This window comes from Lissotriton helveticus, chromosome 3_2 (assembly GCF_964261635.1).
Source record: "Lissotriton helveticus chromosome 3_2, aLisHel1.1, whole genome shotgun sequence".
Taxonomy (NCBI): domain Eukaryota; kingdom Metazoa; phylum Chordata; class Amphibia; order Caudata; family Salamandridae; genus Lissotriton; species Lissotriton helveticus.
The window spans coordinates 1539381-1547298 of record NC_136062.1 but is presented as its reverse complement, the minus strand read 5'-3'; positions in this window follow the sequence as shown (position 1 = coordinate 1547298).

Sequence of the window (7918 nt, the reverse complement as noted above, 5' to 3'; positions counted from 1 at the left end):
CTTCTTTGGTACTTAGTCCGGTGGTAGCGATACCTACGTTTTTGCAAAATTGTTTGAGTTCTTTATGTGTGTACTCCTCCAATAGTTCCTTCTGGAACTCTGCGGTCGTTCCGGCTTCCTTATCACTCATGGTTGCTGTGGGTCTCTGTTAATAGTGGGCGAGTTACTCGCTGTACGATATGCGTCGGCTCGGATCCCGTCGCCTGCCACCAATGTTAGAAAGGCGATCCCAGGGGAGACAGACGATGTCTGACTGACCACCCCGAGACCCACCTCTCTTTATGGAACAGGCCGAGCGCTGTCGAGAGGCCTCCTTGGCGAGGCTCCTCTCCTACTATCGTAACAGCCGAGCAATCACACCACTACAGAGGGACACCACACGAGAGTAGATTTAAGAGTCTTTATATAAAGAATACAGGCAAGTTCTCGCAGCAATATGTACAGGGGGATCGGGGGATCCTCAAAAGTCTCAGTATCAGGGGGAAGGGGGTAGCGGGACATTCTTGGTACCAACTGGTACTAGGGTACCCTGCGCACAGCTCTCAATCCTCAAACTGGGGGGGGTGCAAGGAGCCGCGACGTCGTCAGCAGGGCTCTGAGGATGGTTCCGCGATGTCGGGCCGCGACAGCGTCAGCAGGGCTCCGAAGGTGGTTCAGCTTGGTCGAGCCGCGACAGCGTCAGCAGGGCTCCGAAGGTGGTTCAGCGATGTTGGGCCGCAACAGCGTCAGCAGGGCTCCGAAGATGGTTCAACTTGGTCGAGCCGCGACAGTGTCAGCAGGGCTCCGAGGATGGTTCAGCGAGGTCGGGCCGCGACAGCGTCAGCAGGGCTCCGAAGGTGGTTCAGCTTGGTCGAGCCGCGACAGCGTCAGCAGGGCTCAGAGGTTCTAGGTCCCAGACACAAGAGTTCTTATCAGGATCAGCCGCGACGAGGTCAGCAGGGCTTCGACTCCAAGATACAACTGGCGTCCTAATCCAGGGCTGGCCCAGATATAGGACTGGAGTCCTTTGATGTCCGGACCCTCGCGCCTAGGGGGCAGAGGGGCTGGGATGAAGGTGTCCAGACACCCAGCAGGGGGGTGGAGCCAGCGCCCAGGGAGGCCGGAGGGCGATCGATACCAGGCGTCCGGGGACGGCTGGGGGGCCATCGAAACTCCCCTCCTCCTTGATCCGTCACGTGGCCGCTCTACCACCTGGGCAGATCTTGGTGCCTTGATGTCGGGGCTTCGCTGGGGCCGCGCACGGGGTCGGGCCGAGGCCACGTGCTCGGGACGTGATGGGCCCAAGATGGAGTCGGGACTGAAATGGTGGCCCGGGGTGGTGACCGGACCTGCCGAGTTGGGGCGAGCCGGGTTCGCCGGGTTCCAGGGGAGAGAGCCGGGGGTTGCTGCTCTCATCGAGAGTTCGTTGAGGGTGGTGTCCGGGGGGGCGACAGCGGGTCGATGGAGGGCCGATGTCGTCCAGGGCCCGCCATGCGGGAAGGGAAGGACCATGCCACGAGGCCGGGTCCAACAATATCGCTGACATGCAAAGCGGGACCCAAACCGCTCGCCTAAAGCTGTCGCTAACTACTGTTAGCGACAGCTTGCTAATAGAGCGATAGAATTATCGCCGCTTAGCGACCAAAAACGGCCGCTAAAGTGGCGATAATTGCCTATCGCCCTGCTTGGTAATATGCCCTGAGTCTTAGCGAGATCTCTCTTTGTCCAGGACACCCAAATTAGCTCAAGGGGACCTGCCATGCTCCCTGGTGATAACCCCCAGTAGGGAAACCCTGTTTGATGGCACGATTCATGGCTTTATTTTTGTACTCTCTTTTCTTTCTCTTCTTGTTCTACTTCCTCCATCCTCCCCTATTGGCTTTCCTCGTGCCTTTTCCCCCAAATTACTTCTCTCATTTTCTCTATATCATCTTTCTTTGCCAGGCCTGATCTACTGGATGATATGCACACTTCTCTTAGTGCTTTTCCACGACCATTGCAAAAGGACAGGCCACAACCCCTCTATTTCTACTGTTATGCATTAAGTGGGATTTGATTCGCCAGCGGGATTGGGCCGCTGGTGTGGGTTGGGGCAGGTTTTGGGTTGGTTGTACTTGTTCGTTTTGTGCACCTCATTGCTGTCCACTTCTAGGCGGATTTTCTTTGCGCTGCTTTGAGTTCCCAATGGCGATTGCTCATACACTAATACAGGCACCACTAGATCTGACCCATGGTTACGTCCAGAACCCCTGAGGGCCCCACTTGCAATCTATTGACCTGAAATGTGCGCGGATTGCGCGACCCCGGTAAACGCAGACACATCCTTGGGCATCTTGATAGGCACAACATTCAGATTGCGGTTTTACAGGAAACACATTAAGACCCAGCGGCGTAGGCTAGCTTTGCGATGAAATGGGCTGCCCATAGGTGTTTTGCCTCATACTCCACCTACGCCAAAGGGACAACTATTTTGAATTAAAAAAAACACCATGTACTTCCCAGCTGGCTCCCTCGAAGACCCACAGGGACCATACTGCATTATGTGAGGACGCCTTGCCTCACACTCCGTCACTATGGTTAATTGATATGGCACTAACATAGACGATGCCCCATTCTTTGACAAAATATGGGTACTCATTCTAGATAGTGGCTCCACATACCTATTACGGGCGGAGACTTTACTAAAGTACTTGACCCATGTATTAACTTTTCCTACAATGCACCAGGTTATTACACCAAGGTAGGAGACATCATTAAATAACACAATCTCATAAACGTCTGGAGAACACTACACCATGCACAAAACGAGGCCACCTTTCACTCCAGTGTGCACTCTAGCCGGTCGCGCATATACTTCTGGCTCCTTTCACAAGTCTCGGTACTTGGCTAACTAGAGCAGAGCATCTTGCATGCACATACTCTGACCATTCCCCAGTTCTGTTACAGCTGCGACCACCGGTCTCTATCTGCCCCTACCAGTCGTGAAGACTTCCCCCCATGGCCCTATTAGATGCACATTTTAGAGAGGAGTTAAGACAGAAGATATGCGATTTGTTTTCCAGGAACGTGGACTCAGTCTCGAAACGGATTTTAGTCTGCGAGGCCTTCAAAGTGACAATGCGCAGTATTTGCATTGCAAAGGGGGGGGGGCATCCTGTGAGACATTTGAGGATGCTCCGGCGACAGGAGGCAGACAGATATCAAGGTATTCGAGGACCAGATCACCAGTGCCCTCAATGGGCATTTAAAAGCCAAGTTTAGGGATTTGGTCACTGAATATCAATCGGCAGCGGAGCGGGAGTGCCTCTTCCACTCTAAATACCATTGTGCTTGTCAGCATGGCGAGGGCGAAAGGCCTGGGAGACCTTTGGCCGAGGCAGAGCATACTCCCAAGTTCTCAAAGTATGTTTTGGAGGTGGAAAACTCTGATGGCTTTCTGCAAAAAGACACAGCAGATATCCTCCTTGCCTACTTTACTGACACAACTGACCACATTGACCTTGTGTCGTAAACACCCAGAGTGCGCTGGAATACACTTACCCAACCTTTCTCCTGAGGTGGCTTTGAGGCTCTGGATATGGAGCTATATTATATGTGCACCAGGCCCATTTTTCGACCTATTGGTTTCGGCCACCGCCCTTCATGCCCCACTTAACTATTGAACAGGGATATAAGGCTTCTCTCCCCGCTAACTCTTTCTTGGGAGCAAAGACCCCCAGCGAAGGTAGGGGCATATTATCAAGCCTGTGCGATAAAATTATCCCCGCTTTATCGGCCGAAAACGGACGATAAAGCGGCGATAATGGGCTTGATAATATGCTCTATGGAATTCCAATCGAAGCCCATGTTAGATGTCTTCACATGTGAAGACATCTAACATGGGCTTCGATTGGAATTCCATAGAGCATATTATCAAGCCCATTATCGCCGCTTTATCGGCCGTTTTCGGCCGATAAAGCGGCGATAATTTTATCGTACAGGCTTGATAATATGCCCCGTAGTTCTTTCTCCACTGTGGTGTGCACTTCACTCACGTGGCTGCAATTAGCTAGGAAGCTGTACAAACCTTTACTGTACTCTCTGCTAGTTCCCCTCCTTTACCGTCCTTGGACTCCCATCGCACATGAGGCATCCGGTTGTAACATGTTACACAAAAGGGGGGCAGCTACCTGGGGGGATCTTTATAATGAAAGGGTTTTCAAAGACCGCAAGACCTTACAGAATGAAGAGATGCCTATGCAGCCGGAGATATATTTATATCTTAGACTTAGATGCAATGTTAAGGCTGCCCCCCCCCACCTTTCCCCAAGAACCCCCTACACATAACACACTACTGTGAAGATTTACAAAAAAGGGTTGCAATTAAGCACAGTCCCTCGCGAGTCTGCTCTGCATTGTGCGACAGAGAGGAAGCAGGAGAGTGCCATATTTTCAAAGTTATGGCTCTCTCTTCCTCTTTTCCTTGTGACAGCGCCGATCTCAGCTGCTGTGCGCCATTCACACACCTTAGCGCCGTAGCATAGGTTTTGTACAGACAGGGTACCCTTCCTGTACAAAATACTATGCTAGCCACAATGCAAAGCTTTTCGCATAGTGCAGCACGCATGCAAAGTCAGAAAAGGAAGAAAAAATGAAAGCATTTCTCCTTCCTTGTACCTAGTTAAAAAGGGTGCTGTTTTCTCACGCTAAACCCAATCTACTCTTTTTAGTAAATTTGGTTTAGCGTGAGAAACCATGGGTGGTTGCATGGAAACGCCCATGCACCACCCTTGATACACCCGTATGGGGCAAAGTAATGCGATGCGTTGCTTTGTATTACTTTTACGTTATTTCCAGCACTAAACAAGTTTAGCACTGGAAAGTTAATTAGGAAAAAAAGATTTTGCGCTGGTTTGCGTCACTTTTGTGATGCAAACACGGCACAAAATCTTAAAAATCCCCTTCTACATGTACTACTGCAGGCTACGGGACCCTCACATGTGGACCGAGGTTCAAAGCGGCTCTCGAGCCGGCTGGGATTCAGAGCTGGACACACCACTCACAGATAGGCAATGGCTCTATTTTTGTAAACAGACAGGCATGATAACAGCTAGCAGTCACTTTCGTATCATACATTTCAAATGTATACACCTCATCTATTACACACCAGCGAGACTCTACAGATACAAGCTTCGACCTGATGATTTTTGTGCCTGGTGCGGGAGGGACAGGGCAGATTTCCTGCATCTTGCAAGGGACTGTGCGGTGACAGAAGACTGTTTGCTGGTTGGAAGTGTCAGCCACCCTGATGTGTATGGTGGACACTCACATTCACCTCACCCCAATAGTGGCGTTCCTGGGATATAAAGAGAGAATTGAAGCCTCCTACAGGAAGTTTATGTCACTGGGGTTACTATTAGCATAGCGGAGGGTGGCATGCAGGTGGGGACCAGGAGGGGCTACCAAATTCAAGGAGTGGCTGGATGATTTCTTATACTGTAACGATCAATTAAACACTTATGCCGAGCTAATGCCCTCAACTTCACGACCGTGTGATGCCTGGGGCTCACTTCAGACATACTTGAGGGAGGATCCTGACTGCAATGCTGCTTGATAGACATAACCACACTTTGTACCCCTACACACAAGTTGATGGGCAAGCTCCTACATTAACACAGCAATCATGCATCTTTTTGTCTACTTTACTGACAGGCCCAGTTTGGCACTTCCCTATAGGCTACGTTGTTATATATCTTGAACAGATTAAGATCAAGAGATGAGCTACATTAACTAGCCAACCTTTTTGGGGTATATGCTAGAACTACTGGAACTGTGTTTGTGTGTGAACTATTGATATGTGGACACCTGATAGAACTAGCAAATGTAAGTGCACTGTTATGCTTTTGTATTGAAAACTCAATAAAGAAATTAAAAAAAGGTTTTCCTTAGTTCGATTTTTACCGCAATACAGTAAACCTTGCTGCATGTAGGCGGTTAGATAAGTGCTTACCTGTAAACCCAGTGTTTGTGGTCAATTTCTGGAAGACCTTGATGATGTTAGTAGAGGGTTTTCCATTGCAAAGGGGTTATATTGGTATACGGGGAGGTTTTCATTAAGGTTGGCTGCACTGACCCCCTTCAACATCAGCACAGAAAAAGCAATAAAAGAGCTATAGCTGGTGCTCATTAGATTGACGTCGTGAAAGACAGGGTCAGAGATTTCGCACACACACACTCTCTCTTTACCATCAGCAACTTTTAGATTGTTACACAGCCACAATGTGCACACTGAGATTTGACCCCGGATTCCCCAGGTCCAAAGTCGCCAACTCTGGATGCTATATTACATCTTTTTTTTATTTCCAATGATTTTTATTGAGACTATATTACATCTTCTTTCCCAAACAATTGACATTATTTTCATCCAAATGAGGCAACTTAAAAAAAAAGTAAAATGTCTAACAAATGACTGATTCAATCCCAGTCCTACCTGCCCTTTAAAAACCATATTGTATTCACATTATTTATATCGGCATGTCTCTGCCTTTTTTGGAAGGGGGGGGGTGGCATGGGGAGAGCATGCAGAGACTTGAACCCCGTTCCCCAGTTTCAAATTCAGCAACTACAGATGCCTTTTTACCTCTCACCATCTGCTTGTGCAAACTTAACCTCTAAACATGTAAAGCGCTCTGTTACCTTTGGGTCGTGCCAGCGCTACAGAAAAGTCAAAAAATAAATAATAATATTTACACCACATCCTCTCTCCAAATATTTCTGGGCATAAGCGTTATCCCAAATACTCTTCCATTGTATTTGGCTGGGAGTGACTGAGTTTGGTTATTTCCTTATTTTTGCTTGTTCTCGTTGCTCTTACTGTTTGCGAAGCACTTTAGTCTATTTATTATGTCTATCGTGTTTGTCACAGATGTTTCTTTTCTGTGTTTATGCTCTATCACCAGTCTCAGTGCGGACTCAGGCGGTTGTCATGGTGAAGCAGGCGCTCAAGGGAAGCTCTTCATTGGGCTGCTCCTCAAGACAAGAGCATCTATATCCCACAAGAACCTGAACAACAGACTGAACCTCTGCCCTGCCCACCAGTGACCCCCTAAGAGCTCCAGGAGAGGTAGGGGTGGTAGGATGGGGGTCCACTAACTGCCAGTATTGAGAAATCAGAAGGTGAGTCCCAAATATGTCTTTGTTTTCTCAGTGCCTGCAGCCACAAACATCTGAACTCGAGTACCTCACTGCGGAGTTCATGGCAAACAGCCCAAGCGCTGATACCCAAAGGTGCATCCCAGTCATTTACCCCGGCCAGTGCTCAGGCGCTGCAGCCGGCGCTTCTACAGCTGATACAGCATTCCAGTGGCACAGTACTCCTGCACCACAGCCAGCGCCTGTGCTTCATCAACAGCACTTTTACACCACATTCAGGGATGCGACATTCACCATAGTCAATGTTCTGGTACTGCACCACTGTTTGTATTTTCCTATTCCACAGCCATCGCTCCTGCGCCACAACTTATACCAGAACCACCAGCATTTCACCACAGCTATTACTCCTGTACCCCTGCTTGTACATCAGCCAGCGCTAGACGTGCATGCGACGGTCAGCCCCCCATCACCACGGCCGGTTTCCTACACACATCAGAGTGCAGCAGGTGCAGCCGCACCAGGCTCAGGCGTATGGTTATTTTTTTTACTCAAAATGAGGTCAAAAGGTCCCATTTTCATTGCTCACTTTAGAACTCAATGTGCACCTGCCAGGGTGAAACCAGAAAACCTGGATGCATTGTGGCTTACTCGTTTAACTTGTTTTATCAAGCAAATTATTTATTTCACAGAAACACTTTTTTTCTTCATTATCATTTATGAAAACACTTCCAGATATGTGAGTTCAGACTACGAGTAGTACAAAAGCAACACTTTATATAAGTACTTCTCAGTGTAGTGCTATAATGTG